Here is a 19,116-nt window from a genome sequence, read left to right as displayed (position 1 = left end):
AGGATCTGGTCGGATTTGACATAGTCGGATCCGAGTCTAGATAAGGTCCAAGTCGAACAAACCCAACTATGAGACGCAACGATATGTCATCTGTGAGTCTCAAGTACAACATATCTTCTATGTCCTAAGACCTGAGCTTACGCATGTATTCGGGATGGTGACAGACTTGCTTTGAGCCGACTAAACGCTACTTCATAACTGGGTAGTTATAAAGGTAGGTTTCAGGTTTCTCCAGAACCATGCTGCGAGACGTGGTCGAGCAAGATGGGATTGTCTCCTCCGATCAGGAGAGATATACTCTGGGGTCCTCGTGTGATCCGACCAGGATAAGCATGGTCATGCGACAAGGATTATGAGATAATCTGGTTTGTGGCCGGCATCACTGGAACGAGAAAGAGGTTGGGCTAGCACAAGGATGACAGACTCGCCTTGAGCCCGACAACATATATCGTGTGGCAAAAGGAATGGAAGTATGATGTACAGGTTCGCCTAACCAGCTTCATAGTCTGTTTGGTGTTCAGCATGCCTTGCTAGAGGCCGCTACCAACTATGCAATTCGGAGGTGATCTGAACTGCGACCAAGCCGGCTTGAACCTAAGGGGTTGCGCGCTTAAGGGAAGGAACCTACGAGGTCGCATCCGAGGACACTGGTCGGATGTGATCCGAGCTATATTCGGATTGTGGCCGAGTTGACTTATGGGCTTTAGGGTCCGTGGGAGGCCCAAGTGTTGAACCCGCGACATACGCCTATATAAAGTGGAGGTGCCGCACACTCACGGGATTTGATCGCTTCAGCGCTGTCACTAGGGTTTGCATGTGTTGCGAATAGACACCTCCCCTCGCTGCCGGTTGTGTGATCGGACCTAGTAGTCCGCCGCATGACGTTACTCCTGCACGTGCGGATACCGTTAGAGGCGGTGCACTTGCGCCGCTCCGGCGAACCTATACGTAGGAACCGACTACCGGCTGTATGAGGGAGATTGGACGAGGAGGAGACGATCCACGCGGACGCGCTGCCCCAACTCTTCTTCCGCTACACGGCACTGCGCGTCTAGTGGTAACCAACTGTGATCCGTCTCCCGCAGCATGCTCTTGGTTGTTCTGCGTGTAGGAAAATTTTAATTTGCAGTCGACGCACCCTATCGTTGATCCCAATAGTGGTATCAGAGCCTCTGCTATAGGATTTGGATTCAGATCGTATGCATATTAGATATGTGGAGGCGATAGATGAGATCTGTTGTCGTTGATAAGATCAGCTGTGTGCACGGTTGATGAGATCAACTGCACATGGGGATCGATGTGGCTATGTTTTCTGATGATCGGAATCGATGAGGTCGTGACACAACCTACCCCTACTAGTCGGTATCTGCCATCGGGGTTAACAGTGAAACGTAAATCCGAATCGGGCTCACGATGATCGATAAGATCGGTCAGATCGGAAAATTTGGCATGGTCGGAAAATTCGGCGCTGCCCCTTCGAACCCCGCCCGCTAACCGGCTAGCGGGACCGCCGTGTGCGTAGCGCCTTGTATTTCGTACATGATGACTCAAAACCGGTAGAATGCGATTCTATGCATAACTTTATTTGCAGGCTTTGATGTGAATAGTATGGCTCATGTGTATGTGATGCATGTGTGTAAATTATACATGGCCTGCGTGTCATCTTTGTCAGCCAGCAGGAGCCAAAGTGCTGTCATTTTATTGTATAACAACCTACGTGTCGACTTATGACTCTATGTAAAATTCTTTACTAGTTGTAGTATTTGGATAATAGAGATCAGGTTGGCGGCTTGGCGGCCCGGCGTGACAAACAAGATGGAGTTTCTAGATGGTCATCAGAGTTGGAGCCGACCTGGAAGAATATCCATGAAGGAGCCATACTATTTCACAATATATGTTTTACTTGTGATTGTTAGGCTTCTTTGTTTCTATGCATGTTAGAATGGTAGAAAGATCCCTCATGAATATCAAGTAAATTGCCATTCCCGATGTTGCACCTTCGCACGTCAAGTACGTCTAGTAGTGGGCTCACAAAATTGGGGTGCTGCTAGGTGTCCTTAAACTGAAGGGTTCGTGTCGGACACGGACATGCACTGCATTAGGTTAACTTGAAAAGGCTATCAAAACTGTTTTGGGCTTGGTGGCAAAAGAGGTCGGGAGCCGGGGTATGAGATACCTACCCGGCCGACAGGAGTCGTATAGAGATACGATTAGTAAGGAGTTGCTTACCGGATAGGCATGTTGTCTAGCATTGATGCTAAAGCTCACTAGTCACATGTGCTAGTCGGGTCCTGAATCACTGAGAGTTTGCGGAGGGATGCTGACTTCAGTGGGAGTATTTCTGTTTAAGGCTAGAATTACTCTACATAAACACATTGCTTAGTGATTGCATATTTTTCTGTTGTGGATCAATGGCACCACCTGCTCAACCCAACTTTGCATTGAAATCAATTATGAAAAAGGATAAACTGAATGGAATAAACTTTACTACCTGGTATAGAAATTTGAGAATTGTTCTCAAGCATGATAAAAAGGAACATGTTCTAGAGGATCTGCTTCCAAAGGAAGCTGCCGATAATGCTAGTACCACAACCAAGAATGCCTACCAGAAACTCGTTGATGAATCAAACGAGATCAGCTGCCTCATGCTGGCTTGTATGGAGCCCGATTTGCAGCAGCATTTCAAAGACGTTGGGGCTTTCGATATTATCGAGAGTCTCAAGAGCATGTTTCAGGTGCAGGCTAGGACCGAAAGGTTCAACGTCTGGAGATCCTTGATGGATTGTAAGCTAAAGGAAGGTGATCCACTGAGCCTTCATGTGATCAAGATGATCGGATATGTGCAAGCTTTGGATCGGTTGGGCTTTCTGCTCTTGGATGAGCTGGCTACTGATGCAGTTCTGGGTTCTCTTCCGCCCAGCTATGGGACGTTCATCTCGAACTATCATATGCATGGCATGGATAAGAAGCTCACCGAATTGCATGGGATGCTCAAAGTGGCAGAGTAGGATATTAAGAAAGGCACGCATCAAGTGTTGATGGTGCAGAAATTGGCTAAGTTCAAGAAGAGTTGGTCCAAGAGAAAGGCTAAGGCAAAGGGCACGGAGATGGTAACCTCCGCCGCTGTGCCGAAGTCTGGACCGGACTCAAAGACCATTTGCTATAATTGCAAGGAATCTGGTCACTGGAAGAGGAACTGTAGCAAGTGGCTTGCAGAGCATGGCAAGAAGGCCAGGAATGCTGCTTCAGGCAAAGGTACACTTGTTACATATGTTATAGACACTTACCTTGCTGACATACCTAGCAGCTCTTGGGTTTTTGATACCGGATCGGTTGTTCACATTTGCAACTCGATGCAGGGGCTGGTAAGGACTAGGCATGTGGCACAAGGGGAGATTGACATCAGGGTCGGCAACAAAGCAAGAGTTGATGCGTTGGAGGTTGGCACGATGCAGCTCCAGCTTCCTTCTGGATTTATTTTGGAATTGAATAATTGTTATTACATTCCTGCACTTAGTCGGAACATTATTTCTGCCTCATGCTTGATGAGTCAGGGTTATGAATTCAATTTAAAGGACAATGGTTGTTCGATTTATTTGAATGGTATGTTCCATGACTATGCACCCATTGTTGATGGGTTATTTATATTGAATCTAGAATAGGAACCAGCCTATAACATGAATGTCAAGAGGCATAAGCCTAATGAGACAAATCCGACATACTTCTGGCATTGCCGGCTTGGACACATTAGTCCAAAACGCATGAAGAAGCTCCATGATGATGGACTCGTAACTTCGATCGACTTTGGGTCGTTCGCGACATGCGAATCATGCTTGCTCAGCAAGATGACTAAGTCTCCTTTCGCAAAGAGTTGTGAGAGGGCATCAAAGCTGTTGGAACTAATACACAGTGATGTGTGTGGACCAATGAGCACAACTGCCAGAGGTGGCTATCGGTACTTCATGACTTTTATCGACGACTTGAGTAGATATGGATATATCTATTGGATGAGGCACAAGTCGGAGACTTTTGAAAACTTCAAAGAGTTTCAAAGCGAGGTTGAGAATCAGCTCGGCAATACTATAAAACTTCTACGATCTGATCGTGGAGGTGAGTACATGAGCCAGGAGTTTAAAGATCATCTGAAAAGCAGAGGTATAGTACCTCAGCACACACCTCCGGGTACGCCACAGAGAAATGGTGTATCGGAACGGAGGAATCGTACCTTATTGGATATGGTTCGATCTATGATGAGCAAGTCAGATTTACCCTTGTCATTCTGGGGATACGCTCTAGAAACTGCAGCTTTCACACTTAACAGGGTATCATCAAAATCTGTAGACAAGACACCACATGAGATGTGGACCAGGAAGAGTCCCCGTTTGTCTTTTCAAAAGGTTTGGGGTTGTGAAGCATTTGTCAAGAAACTTATGTCAGACAAGCTTACACCCAAGTCAGATAAATGCATATTCATGGGATATCCGAGGGAAACCTTGGGATATAGCTTCTACAACCAGGAAGAGAACAAAGTGTTTATTGCACGAAATGGGGTTCTCGTTGAGAAAGAGTTTCTCCGTCGGGAGGCCAGTGGGAGGACGGTCCGACTCGAAGAAATTCGAGGACCACTCGGGGATGGCTCGGCTAGTGATGAGATCATACCGGAGTCAGTCAGGGAACCCGTAGTGGAAGCGGCACCGGAACCACGGAGGCCGGAAAGATTGCACAGAGTGCGTGATGTATTGTTGCTAGAAAGTGACGAGCCGGCCACATATGCGGAAGCGATGGTGAGCCCAGATTCCGAGGCATGACTGGAGGCCATGAGATCCGAGTTAAAGTCCATGGATGAGAATCAAGTCTGGCACTTGGTTGATCCGCCGCTTGGCGTAATAGCCATTGGTTGCAAATGGGTCTTTAAGAAGAAAACCGATGTGGATGGAAATGTTTAGATCCACAAAGCTCGGCTTGTCGCTAAGGATTATGGACATATTCAAAGAATTGACTAGGACGAGACTTACTAGCCGATAGCGATGCTGAACTCGGTGAGGATCGTACTAGCTATAGCTGCATATTTCGATTAAGAGATATGGCAGATGGATGTCAAGATGGCTTTCCTTCACGGAAATTTAATCGAGGACGTGTATATGATACGGCCCGAGGGTTTTGTCGATCCGACTAGCACTAGTAAGATATGCAAGCTGAAGAGATCCATTTATGTGTTGAGGCAAGCATCTGGAGATGGAACATTCGTTTTGATGAGGTCGTCACTAGTTTCGGCTTCATCAAAAGCGAAGAGGACTCTTGTTTATACAAGAAGTTAAGTGGGAGCTTGATAGTGTTTTGGATCTTGTATGTGAATGACATACTACTGATCAGAAATGATATTTCGATGCTGAACTCAGTCAAGGAGTCATTGAATGGCAAGTTTTTGATGAAGGACCTTGGTGAGGCAATGTACATTTTAGGCATTAAGATCTATAGATATAGATCAAGGAGGCTGCTCGGCTTAAGCCAGAGCACGTACATAGATAAAGTGTTGAAGCGGTTCAACATGAGTGAGGCAAAGAAAGGGTTCTTGCCACTCTCACATGGTATAAGGCTAAGCGAGACTCAGAGTCCTTTGACATCTGGTGAGCGAAGCAGGATGAGTAGGATTCTGTATGCCTCAGCAATCGGATCCATCTTGTATGCCATGATATGTATGTGGCCTGATGTTGCTTTTGCAATAAGCCTAACAAGTAGATACCAGGCCAACCCAGGTGAGAGTCACTGGGCAGCGGTAAAGACTATTTTGAAGTACCTGAAAAGGACTAAAGAGATGTTCCTAGTTTATGGAGGTGTGGAAGAGCTCGTCGTAAGGGGTTACGCCGATGCTAGTTTCCAAACCGACAGAGATGATTGTCGATCACAGTCCAGATTCGTGTACATCATGAACGGAGGAGCGGTGAGATGGATGAGTTCCAAGCAAGATACAGTGGCCGATTCTACTACAGAAGCCAAATACATTGCTTCTTGTGAAGCTGCAAAGGAAGGTGTTTGGATCCGGAACTTTCTGGTTGATCTTGGTATTTTCCCAGCCTTGGTAAAAACCATTGGACCTTTATTGTGATAATTCTGGTGCCATCGCACAAGCCAAGGAGCCGAGGAATCACCACAAGGTCAGACACATAGATCGGAAATATCTCCTGATACAAAAGATTGTAAAGAGTGGTGATGTAGAGTTATGCAAAATTCACATGGATGCAAATGTTGCGAATCCATTTACTAAGCCGCTTCCACAACCCAAGCATGACGGGCACGTTAGAGCTATGGGCATTCGATGTCTATTTGATTGACTCTAGTGCAAGTGGGAGATTGTTGGAGATATGCCCTAGAGGCAATCATGTATGATGATATTTCCTATGTGTTTATAAGTAAAGATAGTCCTTGGACATTATCAATGATGTGTATCAGCAAGTACGTGACTTGTTTGTGGGACTAAGCATTGTATGATGACTGTCCTAAAAGGTCCCTAGTCGAAAGGGTTGTGTGGACGCGCAGCCAACTAGACTACCATATGACACGGTCGATGGCTTGGTCTCACTAGCCATGGAGCATTGGATGCTAACAGGATAATATGGAATTGGAAGGATCTGGTCGGATTTGACGTAGTCGGATCCGAGTCTAGATAAGGTCCGAGTCAGACAGACCCAAGTATGAGACGCAGCGATATGTAATCTGTGAGTCTCAAGTACAACATATGTTCTATGTCCTAATACCTGAGCTGACGCATGTACTCGGGATGGTGACACACTTGCTTTGGGCCGACCAAATGCTACTTCGTAACTGGGTAGTTATAAAGGTAGGTTTCGAGTTTGTCCAGAACCATGCTGCGAGACGTGGTCGAGCAAGATGGGATTTGCCCCTCCGATCGGGAGAGATATACTCTGGGCCCCTCGTGTGATCCGACCAGGATAAGCATGGCCATGCGACAAGGATTATGAGACAATCCGGTTTGTGGTCGGCATCACTGGTACGAGAAAGAGGTCGGGCTAGCACAAGGATAACAGGCTCGCCTTGAGCCCGACAACATATATCGTGTGGCAAAAGGAATGGAAGTACGATGTACAGGTTCGCCTAACCAGCTTCATAGTCTGTTTGGTGTTCGGCATGCCTTGCTAGAGGCCGCTACCAACTCTGCAGTTCGGAGGTGATCTGAACTGCGACCAAGCCGGCTTGAACCTAAGGGGTCGCGCGCTTAAGGGAAGGAACCTACAAGGTCGGATCCGAGGACACTGGTCGGATGTGATCCGAGCTGTATTCGGATTGTGGACGAGTAGACTTATGGGCTTGAGGGTCCGTGCGAGGCCCAAGTATTGAGCCCGCGACGGATGCCTATATAAAGTGGAGGTTCCGCACACTCACAGGATTTGATGGCTTTGGCGCTTTCACTAGGGTTTGCATGTGTTGCGAATAGACACCTCCACTCACCGCCGGTTGTGTGATCGGACCTAGCAGTCCGCCGCACGACGTTCCTCTTGCACGCACGGATACCGTTAGAGGCGGTGTGATGTGGAGCATCCTTCCATCATCCCCATGGACTCTACACCGACACATCAAGCCCCACGTGGACCTATGACAAGAGCGAGAACACGTGCTTTGGAAACCGAGGTGAACTCCTTCCTACTTAGCTTGCATATGGATAAGAATGGAACATTGTTTCTACCTCACCAAGATACACTATGTCTCATTAGGTACGAAGAGGAACACCACAAAGAGGCTCAGGAGCACCCCCAAGGAGAAGAGGAACCACCCCAAGGCCACGCGGACCAAGACGGAGTGCAACACCAGCAAAACTGGAAGTCCCAGGTGACCCCGTGCGCACGGGCCCCCGAGACCCTGTGCCCACGGGCTATCCAGGAAGTTGGCGCTGGAGCACCCCGTGCGCATAGACCTGTACCGTCCCACGGGACCCCCGTGCGCACGGGCCGAACTTACCCCGTGCGCACGGGCCTCCCAGGATGGACGGCTGAGATCCCCAAACCGAGCCCCTCTTCATCTCTCTCGGCCCCAAGACTATATAAACCGTACCTAGGGCTATGTTTAGGGTTATCAAAGTATGAGCAAAGTATGAGATGAGATATTTGTGAGATTTGCTCCTTCTACCTTCCCATTTGTGGAATCAAGGCCCCTCTTGGGAAGAATCCTAGTGGATTTCAAGACCTCCTCTAGGAGAAGACTATCTTCAAGACCTCATCTCCTAAGAGTGGGAAGAACTTTGCCATTGTATCTTTCCTTTGATTGTGTTTGTGACTTGTGGATCTTATGTTGCTATCCTAGTGGATGTGTGATTGGGGAATTGTTTGAGTGTTTTCCTCTTTGTGTTCTTGAGAGTTAGCCCTTTTCCCCCTCCAAGTGTGAAAAGATCCCTCTGTAGGATTTCATCCTATATCATTTTGGTATCATGAGCAAGGTTGATTCACATCTTGGAGTCCCATCCCCCCATTTTCTAGTTGTTTTTCGTCCAAATTCGAAAATCCCCACAAAAATAGCCCAAATTTTTGTTGGATCTTGTGAGATTTGGTTGTTTTGATCTACGAATTTGGAGTTTGGCAAGTGGATCTACCCATCTTCCTTCTTCCAAACCTTCAAAATCCTCGAAATTGTCCTTATCTTGTAAAATCCCCTCTGATCCGGAGCTGTTCATCCGCTCCCAGCACACCCCGTGCACACGGGCCCTCGAGACCCCATGCACACGGGACCCTGTGCACACGGGCCTCACTTACCCCGTGCGCACGGACCATCCAGAAACTTTTGGCCATCTTTTGTTTGCACCATTTTGCTCCCATACCAACACTCGTGTTCTTCCGCACTGTTTATCGTGGTTGTTCAAGTTTCGGACCACGGTTTCTCTTGTGTCCTAAGGTGTTTCGGCTACTTAGGCGCATTTGGACATCATCATCGCCGCCACTCGATCATCAACTCGGACTCCACACCGGCTTCAACAAATTCATTCTTACCATACGACCAGACGGTAACCTCGACGACATCTCATTTTTCTTTTGCATTGATAACTCGAGCCATTTCGCGCCGCTTACCCATCGAGACTAGCAAGTTGAGAATTCCAGGCCACGCTATTGTGCACCATAGTCATCGTGTTAACATCTTAATGCCATAAGTCTCTCCCGTGCATATCTTACGTACTTGCCTCATATCATACTTGGCTCTAGCTTCAAAAAAAACTAGAAGAAAAGATTTTAAGCAAAAGAGGAGCAACAAAGAGCTTGTAAGCAATAGCATCGAGTCATTTTTGCATATCATCTTTGACACCTCATACGTAGCATAGTTGGGATTGAAGACGGCACGTTTCTCTTATAGGTTGGTGCACACGCGTATCTAGCCCATTTGAGCAATCGAGCTAGTGTCTCTCTAGTATTCGCACAACAAGAGCATTTTCCGTGGTTGCACATTTTGAGCTCACCCCTTGGTTGTGCGGATCCCATCTATCTTTCGTGTGTGCGTTCCTAGTGATATCATTGGGTTTGATCAATTTGTTTTTACTTGCATTTTGGTGAATCTTCTCAACCTTATCGATATCTTGACTAACATTTGCTTGAAATTTTTGCCACCATCCTAACCGAGCTCCTCCATAAGCCGTTTACTTGTAGGTGTGAGAAACATTTCCCGGTACCAATTCCCCTATTATAGCATCGTGAGATCATACTTGTTACACCCACAATCTTCGGAAAAGGTAACTTTGGTTTTGTTCTCTCATTTTTCCTACTCACCACCACTTTCGAATGATGGATAGGCCAAGTACTTCTATCAACCCACACTTCGTGGAGCAAGACGACGACATGAACTCCTTCGTCACCAAGAGCCACCTCTTTGGTGCACAACGTGCTTTGCATCAAGAGCAACAAGCTATGAGTGATCACATCGACAACCTTGCCGCCGATTTGCGACTCCCCGAGCAACATACAAGGGACTACTTCGACCACAAGCTCGACGATCACAAGCAAGAGAATGACACAAGGATGGACGAAATTCATGCTTTGTTGCTCGACCGCTCGTCTTCCACTTCAAGAAGGAGCCGTTCAAGCCGCCACTCCGACTTCACCCTCTCCGGATCAAGTACATCGACATCGAACACTCTTCGTCGAGCCGCGCGCACCGACCGTCAAGAAAGCCTCAGTCCACTTCGAGACACCCACTCTCAAGAGCACCGACAACGTCAAACTCAAGAGGCCTTTGCGCTAGCACGAGAACGGCAACAACAACGCCAACATGAAGAGGAAGAACGTGCGCGTCTACACCAACTTGCACAAGATGCCGAGACACAACGTCAAGAACAACAACTCCGTGATGCTCAAGCACTTGTGGAGCAACAAGCTCTACGCGATTCGAGTCGAGCCGTTGCCGACCGAAGCCGTCAAGCCCGTGAACAAGATGAAGCACTTCGCGAAGAAATTCAAGAACCAAGATTTCAAGCTTGTGTGCATCGTCAAGTTCCTCCTCGAGCTCGCGAAGCTCCCCCACAAGCTCGCCAACACCATCAAGTTCATCAAGAGCATGAAGACAATGGAAATCCTCCACGACAAGAACAACATGAGGTCGACAACCTTCCGCATCAAGAGCACCACGAGTTGAACAATTATCTACAACATGGGCGTCATCATCCACGACCCCAATACAATGAAGAGCAACGCTACGGCAAGCTCAAGTTCACCATGCCCAAGTTCAACGGAAGCAACGATCCCGAAGAATATCTTTCATAGGCATTGAAAGTTGACAAGATCTTCTGTTTGCACAATTATGAAGAAGAGAAGAAGATCACGATGGCATCCCTTGAGTTCCAAGACTATGTCACGAAAGATGATGAGCAAACAATGGCACGCTTCTTGAACGGCCTCAACCATCCCATCAAGAAGATCGCCGACTTCCAACCATACTCAAATCTCATCGAGCTAGTGCACCAAGCCACCAAAGCGGAATGGAAAGTGCAAGATGATTTCAAGTATGCCAAGTTCACATCCAAGTCCTACGGCTTCTCCAATAACCAAGCTTCAACGAATCCAACACCGGCTACAACGCCTTCTTCAATCAACTTCGACAAGTCGACTTCCAAGAAAGCTTCACCTACTACAAGCAATCCTACTACGAGCAACTTCAAAACGAGAGCTTCATCATCCTCAACCCCAACCGATGAGACCGTCAAGTCGAGTTCCTTCAAGTGTTTCACTTGCGGCAGCCGAGGCCACAAGTCCTATGAGTGCACCAACAAGCGCACCATGATCCTCAACGACGATGGCACTTATGACTCCATGAGTGAAGGAGAAATGGAATCCCTTGAGCAAGTCGTCATGCACCGCCAAGTGAACAATGAAGAAGAACAAGTCTTTTGCGATGAAGACTCAAGCCCCGCACTTATTGTTTCCAAAGTCTTGACCCTCCAACATCACCAAGATTAAGACCAAAGATGCAATATATTCCTCACTAAGGCCGACATCAATGGACAATCCGTCAAGGTCATCATCGATGGAGGAAGTTGTCATAATCTTGCAAGTGAAGAACTTTGCTCCAAGCTCCAATTGCCCAAGAAGAAGCATCCACATCCATACAAAGTGCAATGGCTTAGTGACTCCAGCACTATCCAAGTCGAGCACCGCGTACAAGTCTCCTTCAAGATCGGCGCCTACGAAGACACCTTGGAGTGTGATGTCGTTCCAATGACCGTTTGTCATCTTCTCCTTGGATGACCATGGCAATTCGATAGAGGAGTCGTACACAACGGCCGAACGAACCACTACATCTTCAAGATGAAGGGCAAGGAGTACGTCCTCCATCCAATGTCGCCAAGTCAAGTGATCTCCGACAAGAAAGCCACCCATCGTGGAGATCATAGTGAGAGAGCGAGCCACCAAAAAGAGAGTGAGCGCCACAAGCCAAAATCGAGTGCCTCCACGATGAGCGAAAACAAGAACCTAGTTCTATTTGCCACCAAACGTGAGATGAGAGAAGTGTGAGAACCCATCTAGTGTCCTACACTACGTCCTCGTGTACAAGGACAATGCATCACAAACTAACACTTCTCACACTATTCCTCTAGTGTTGTCTACTATTTTGCAGGAATTTCAAGATGTTTTCCCCGATGAGCTACCTCCGGGACTACCTCCACTACGAGGCATTGAGCACCGCATCGACCTCATCCCCGGAGCACCGCTTCCAAACAAAGCGCCCTACCGCGTCAACCCCAAGGAGTGGGAGGAGTGTCTCCCAATAGAAAAGCACCAAGTACAATGACTCGCGACCAAGCGCAACTCCAACAAGTCCCCGATGGTGTTCCAACCGAGTGACCTAGTTTGGGTACATCTCCCCAAGGATCGTTTTCCCAAGGAGCGCAAGTCCAAGCTACTTCCAAGAGCTGATGACCCATTCAAGGTACTCGCACGCTACAACGACAACGCCTATAAGGTCGACATCCCACAAGACAAGTACAATGCGAGCGACACATTCAACGTCAAAGACTTGGCCAAGTACCATGGTGATGCAGATCACGATCCGTGGACGGATCTCTCCCAAGGGGGGGGAGATGATGCAGAGCATCCTTCCATCATCCCCATGGACTCTACACCGACACACCAAGCCCCACGTGGACCTATGACAAGAGCGAGAACACGTGCTTTGGAAACCGAGGTGAACTCCTTCCTACTTAGCTTGCATATGGATACGAATGGAACATTGTTGCTACCTCACCAAGATACGCTATGTCTCATCAGGTACGAAGAGGAACACCACCAAGAGGCTCAGGAGCACCCCCAAGGAGAAGAGGAACCACCCCAAGGCCACGCGGACCAAGACGGAGTGCAACACCAGCAAAACCGGAAGTCCTAGGTGACCCCTTGTGCACGGGCCCCCGAGACCCCGTGCCCACGGGCTATCCAGGAAGTTGGCGCTGGAGCACCCCGTGCGCACGGGCCTGTACCGTGCCAATGGGACACCCATGTGCACATGCCCAACTTGCCTCGTGTGCACGGGCCTCCCAGGATGGATGGATGAGATCCCCAAACCGAGCCCCTCTTCATCTCTCTCGACCCCAAGACTATATAAACCGTACCTAGGGCTATGTTTAGGGTTAGCAAAGCATGAGCAAAGTATGAGATGAGTTATTTGTGAGCTTTGCTCCTTCTACCTTCCCATTTGTGGAATCAAGGCCCCTCTTGGGAAGAATCCTAGTGGATTTCAAGACCTCCTCTAGGAGAAGACTATCTTCAAGACCTCATCTCCTAGGAGTGGGAAGAACTTTGCCATTGTATCTTTCCTTTGATTGTGTTTGTGACTTGTGGATCTTATGTTGTTATCCTAGTGGATGTGTGATTGGGGAATTGTTTGAGTGTTTTCCTCTTTGTGTTCTTGAGAGTTAGCCCTTTTCCCCCTCCAAGTGTGAACAGATCCCCCTCTAGTATTTCATCCTATATCACGGTGCACTTGCGCCGCTCGGCAAACCTGTACGTGGGAACCGACTATCGGTTGTACGAGGGAGATCGAATGAGGTGGAGACAATCCATGCGGACGCGCTTCCCCAACTCTTCTTCCACTGCACGGCACTGTGTGTCTAGTGGTAACAAACTATGATCCATCTCCCATAGCATGTTCTTGGTTGTTCTGTGTGTAGGAAAATTTTAATTTGCAGTCGACGCACCCTACCATAGATCCCAACAGAGGCTCTGAAATCTTGATCAACGTGGCTCTAATACCAAGATGATGTAGGGTAGGAACCCTAGGGGCCGATCTTTCATGAAAGGAGCGGACCCCATGAAGAACACGAGGAATGCGAGGGGGAAAACGAGGGAAATCTTGAGGGGAAACACGAGAAAATGACTAAAACCAACAAGAAATAGTCACACATATGCTAGATCCTCGAGTACATAAGAGATCACATGATGCATGGTCAACTAAGGACGATACAATTAGCACGATCTTCTCCGTGAGGAGGTCTTTAGGTTCTTCCCGTAAAGGGGTATTGAATCCGCTTGGGGGATCTTCTCCAAGGAGGCGCTATCTCTGAGGAGAAGGTAACCAAGTGGATGAGCAAAGCTCTCACACGAAATATTAGCTAATCCTTTGCTAACCCTAGAAAAGAGGAGGAGAAGGTCTATATATAGTCTTGGAGGTCGAAGGGGTACATGGGCTGCGGCCCAACACACAAACAGCACACAGGCATCGGACGTCCGGGAGTTATCGGTCGTCCAGAGGTTCGCGAGGGTCCGGATGTCTGGTGCTCGTCGGACGTCCGTAGATTCGGCTTGGGTGGGCTTTGGTCGGGCGTCCGGTTGGGGTCTGATGTCCGAGGCGTCGGTCGTCTGGAGGGCTTCAGAAATCCGTTGATTTGGCCCGGGTTTGGGTGTGCCCATCGTCTAGAGAGGGCCGATCGTCCGGTGCCTGGAGATTGTCGGACGTCCGTAGCTCGCCGGTCGTCCGGAGCCTGGGAGTTTCGTGCAGTCCTTCTTCTTGTCCATTGAGTGTAGTCGATCTGTGGCTTTCCTTCAAGCACCTTATCTTCGATAGCCTTCGCTTGGGCTCTTGTCATTGGTCCAAGTGGTGTCGTTGGAGGTGTAGATGCATCCATGGGGATGATGATGGTGGGATGCTCCGCATCACAAGGAATGAGCTCAAAATGTGGAATCCACGGAAAACACTCGTGTTGCACAACTCAAGAGAGACGCTAGCATGATTGCTCTATAGGCGGATACGACACTTGTGCACAACCTATGATATGCAAAATGTATCAACTTCTATCCCAAGTATGCTATGTATGTATGGTTCCCGGTGTTATGATCCAAGATGGGATATGACAATTTATATGCAATGTGGTATGATGCTATGGCACTTGCTTACAAGCTTCTTTGCTCTTTCTCTTTCTCTTAAAAGCTTTATTCTCTTTTTTTGTATGTGGCCACAATGCAAAATTCACAAACCAAGATAGCAATTGGGTATATACGGGAACAAACTTGTGACACAAGAGATGATATGATACCAATATGATATGGTATGTATGCAATGTATGGTGTAGATCACTAATGTGCACAAGTAACGTTGCCGGCAATATTCAAATGGCTAGTCTCGATAGGCAAGTGATGCAAAATGGTCTAGGGGTTATCAATGCAATGGCAAGGGAATATACAAAAGGGGGGATACCACGATACCAAGATGATATGGAGGTTATTGCCCTTGGCGATGATGAGTGGCGGTGTTCTTGATGTAGATACCTAGATGATGGAGACTCGTCCCTAAGTAGCCGAAACACCTTCGGAAACGGAAAAACCATGAACTCAAAATCTCAAACGTCAAATGTCAAAATGGTGGTAGCGGGATACGGTGGTGGTGTTGCGGAAGTGGGGGGGTTATTGGGTTATGCGAGTCGGAGTTGAAGGTCACCGTCCCTAAGTAGTCGAAACACCTCAGGAGACACACTCACAACTCAAACAAGCTCAAACAAAATTGGGTTAAGTTGGGGTGGCAGGAGTGTATGGTGGGCAAGCCTATGCGGAAGTGGTGGTGGTGGTTGATGAAGAAGCAATTGTCCCTAAGTAGCCGAAACACCTTAGGAGACTCAAGTCAACATTCATACAACCGCTAATGCTATGGGGAACCAAATTGGTTAGGTTGCGGAAGTCGGTGGTGGTGTAGCGGATGATGTGGTGGAAGCCCTAGGCAAAAAGGCCAAAATTCCAAATATTTGATGGAGTCAAATGATATCGGTGGTATTTTTGTGGGAAGGGGAATGTCAAGAGCTTCCAAACAAGCTAAAGAACGTCAAAATCGGAGTTCGGATGAATTAGTTATGGCCGAAAGAAGAATCAGCCGAAGTCTGAAACTACACGTTACGCTCGTCCGTAAAAGGACGGATGTCCGGGGGCGGACGTCCGAAGGGCTTGGAAATCCGTAAATTCTGCTCAGGTTAGGGGGTTCCGGTCATCCAGAAGGTAGTGGACATCCGGTCGTTCCTGGGCCCCGGACGTCCTTAAAAGTGACGGTCGTCCGGTGTATTGGGGTCAACGCGGGATTTGTGATCCAAGACGCGATTTTGGGCGGATTTTGATGATTTTGGGGTCAAAATTGATGAGATTTCGTGGATTAAAGATGGGGAAACTTGGGGAGATGCTAGATCCACTGGAAACCAAGCAAATCCATGGATCAAATCCTACAAAACTTCATCACACCAACAAATCACAAAAAATTGGGGCTATTTTTGGTGGGGATTTTTGAAATTGGGGAAGAACACAACAAAATTAGGCTAGAAAACAACGAGGGGAGGCTCCGAAATCATAATCAACGTGGCTCATGATACCAAGATGATGCAGGGTGGAACCCTATGCAGTTGATCTATCACGAAAGGAGCGGATCCCAACTAAGAACACGAAGAACACGGGGAAGAATGGAGAGAAATCAAAAAGGGAAACACACAAGAACAAGTCCAGTCACACATCCACTAGACAATCAAACACACAAGATCCACAAGGTACATGAACAACAAAGGGAAAGATACAAGGTAAGGTTCATCTCCATGAGAAGGTCTTGAAGGGGCCACCCAAGAGGGGGTCTTGAATCCAAGGGGGATCTTCTCCGTACAGGGGCCGCGGTCTCTCTCGTGGATGATGTAGGGTAGGAACCCTAGGGGCCGATCTTTCATGAAAGGAGCAGATCCCACGAAGAACATGAAGAACGCGAGGGGGAAAACGAGGGTAATCACGAGGGAAACATGAGAGAATCAGTAAAACCAACAAGAAATAGTCACACATATGCTAGATCCTCAGACACATAAGAGATACATGATCCACGGTCAACTAAGGATGATACAAGTAGCACGATCTTCTCCGCGAGGAATTCTTGAGGTTCTTCCCGTGAAGGGGTCTTGAATCCGCTTGGAGGGTCTTCTCCGAAGGAGGCGCGATCTCCGAGGAGAATGTAACCAAGTGGATGAGCAAAGATCTCACACAAATATGAGCTAATCCTTTGCTAACCCTAATTGGGAGCTAGGGGAGGAGTTCCTATAGTCCAAAGGGTAAGTTGGGGGTTACACGGGTCGTTGACCCTTTCACTACGCATAGGCAGTGTAACGCCCTCGATGCGGCTATATCTCCCACGTGTCGAAGCACGACTTAGAGGCATAACCGCATTGAAAGCAATGTCGCAAGTGAGGTAATGTTCACACAACCCATGTAATACATAAGGGAAAGAGATACATAGTTGGCTTAGAATCGCCGTGTCACACAATACATGAATAAAGCATTGCATTCATCCAAATACACTCAAGGTCCGAGTATGGAACCAAAATAAAAGAAGACTACCCAAATGCTACACAGATCCTCAATCGTCCCAACTGGGCTCCACTACTGATCAACTGGAAACGGAACAACATAGCGAACACAATCTTCATCGAGCTCCTCCTTGAGCTTGGTTGCGTCACCTGCACGGTTCAACGGCACCTGCAAGCTGGTTTTGGAAGTATATGTGAGTCATGGGGACTCAGCAATCTCACACCCTCGCGATCAAGATTATTTAAGCTTATAGGAAGGGTAAAAGGTATGAGGTGGAGCTGCAGCAAGCGACTAGCATATATGGTGGCTAACATACGCAAAAGAGAGCGAGAAGAGAAGGCAAAGCACGATCGAACAACTATGATCAAGAAGTGATCCTGGAACAACCTACGTCAAGCATTACTCCAACACCGTGTTCACTTCCCGGACTCCGCCGGAAAGAGACCATCACGGTAACACACACGGTTGATGCGTTTTAATTAAGATAAATTTTAGGTTTTCTACAACCGGACATTAACAAATTCCCATCTGCCCATAACCGCGGGCACGGCTTTCGAAAGTTCAATCCCTGCAGGGGTGTCCCAACTTAGCCCATCACAAGCTCTCACGGTCAACGAAGGATATTCCTTCTCCCAAGACAATCCGATCAGACTCGGCATCCCGGTTACAAGACATCCTCGACAATGGTAAAACAAGTCCAGCAACACCGCCAGAATGTGCCGACAAATCCCGATAGGAGCTGCACATATCTCGTTCTCAGGGCACACTCAGATGAGCACTACGTACAACTAAAATCAACCCTCATGTTTCCCCGAGGTGGCACTGCAAGTGGCTCTGTTTTGGACCAGCACTCAGAGGAGCACTGGCCCGGGGGGTTAAAATAATGATGACCCTCGAGAGCGCGACTCCCAAGGGAAAAAGAGGCTAGGTGGCGAATGGTAAAACCAATGTTGGGCATTGTTGGAGGAGTTTTATTCAAGGCGAACTGTCAAGGGGTTCCCATTATAACCCAACCGTGTAAGGAACACAAAATCCGGAAACATAACACCGATATGACGGAAACTAGGGTGGCAAGACTGGAACAAAACACCACGCATAAGGCCGAGCCTTCCACCCTTTACCAAGTATATAGATGCGTTAATTAAATAAGAGGTATTGTGATATCCCAACAAAATATCCATGTTCCAACAAGGAACAAACTCCAATCTTCACCTGCAACTAACAACGCTATAAGAGGGGCTGAGCAAAGCGGTAACATAGCCAAACAACGGTTTGCTAGGACAAGGTGAGTTAGAGGCTTGGCTTAACAATATGGGAGGCATGATAAGCAAGTGGTAGGTATCGCAGCATGGGCATAGCAAAAATAGCGAGCATCTAGCAAGCAAAGATAGAAGTGATTTCGAGGGTATGGTCATCTTGCCTGAGATCCCGCAAGGAAGAAGAACGAGTCCATGAAGAAGACAAACGGAAGTAGTCGAACATATCCTCACAACACGACGTTACCGGATTACCGAGAAGAAGTACACTGGAAAGAAAGCAAACGACATAGTAAACAACCACCACATAAGCATGGCATGATGCGCAAACAAGTATGATGCATGTCCGATTTAATGAGGCATGACATGGCATGGCAAAGTGCACAAGCAATCCTACAAATTAAGTGGAGCTTAATATGCAACGGAGTTGCATATTGAAGAAAACACCACATGACTTATTTATTTCTCTCTTGTATATGTACCCAACAAGATTAAATGTTGTTAGCATGGCAAGAGGTGAAGCATGAAGAAACTATCTAATCTAGGCAAGTTCAAATGAGGCC

The sequence above is a fragment of the Triticum urartu genome, chromosome 2A (genome assembly GCF_056163025.1).
Source record: "Triticum urartu cultivar PI428250 chromosome 2A, HENAU_Tu73, whole genome shotgun sequence".
NCBI lineage: Eukaryota > Viridiplantae > Streptophyta > Magnoliopsida > Poales > Poaceae > Triticum > Triticum urartu.
This window is presented reverse-complemented; position numbering follows the sequence as displayed.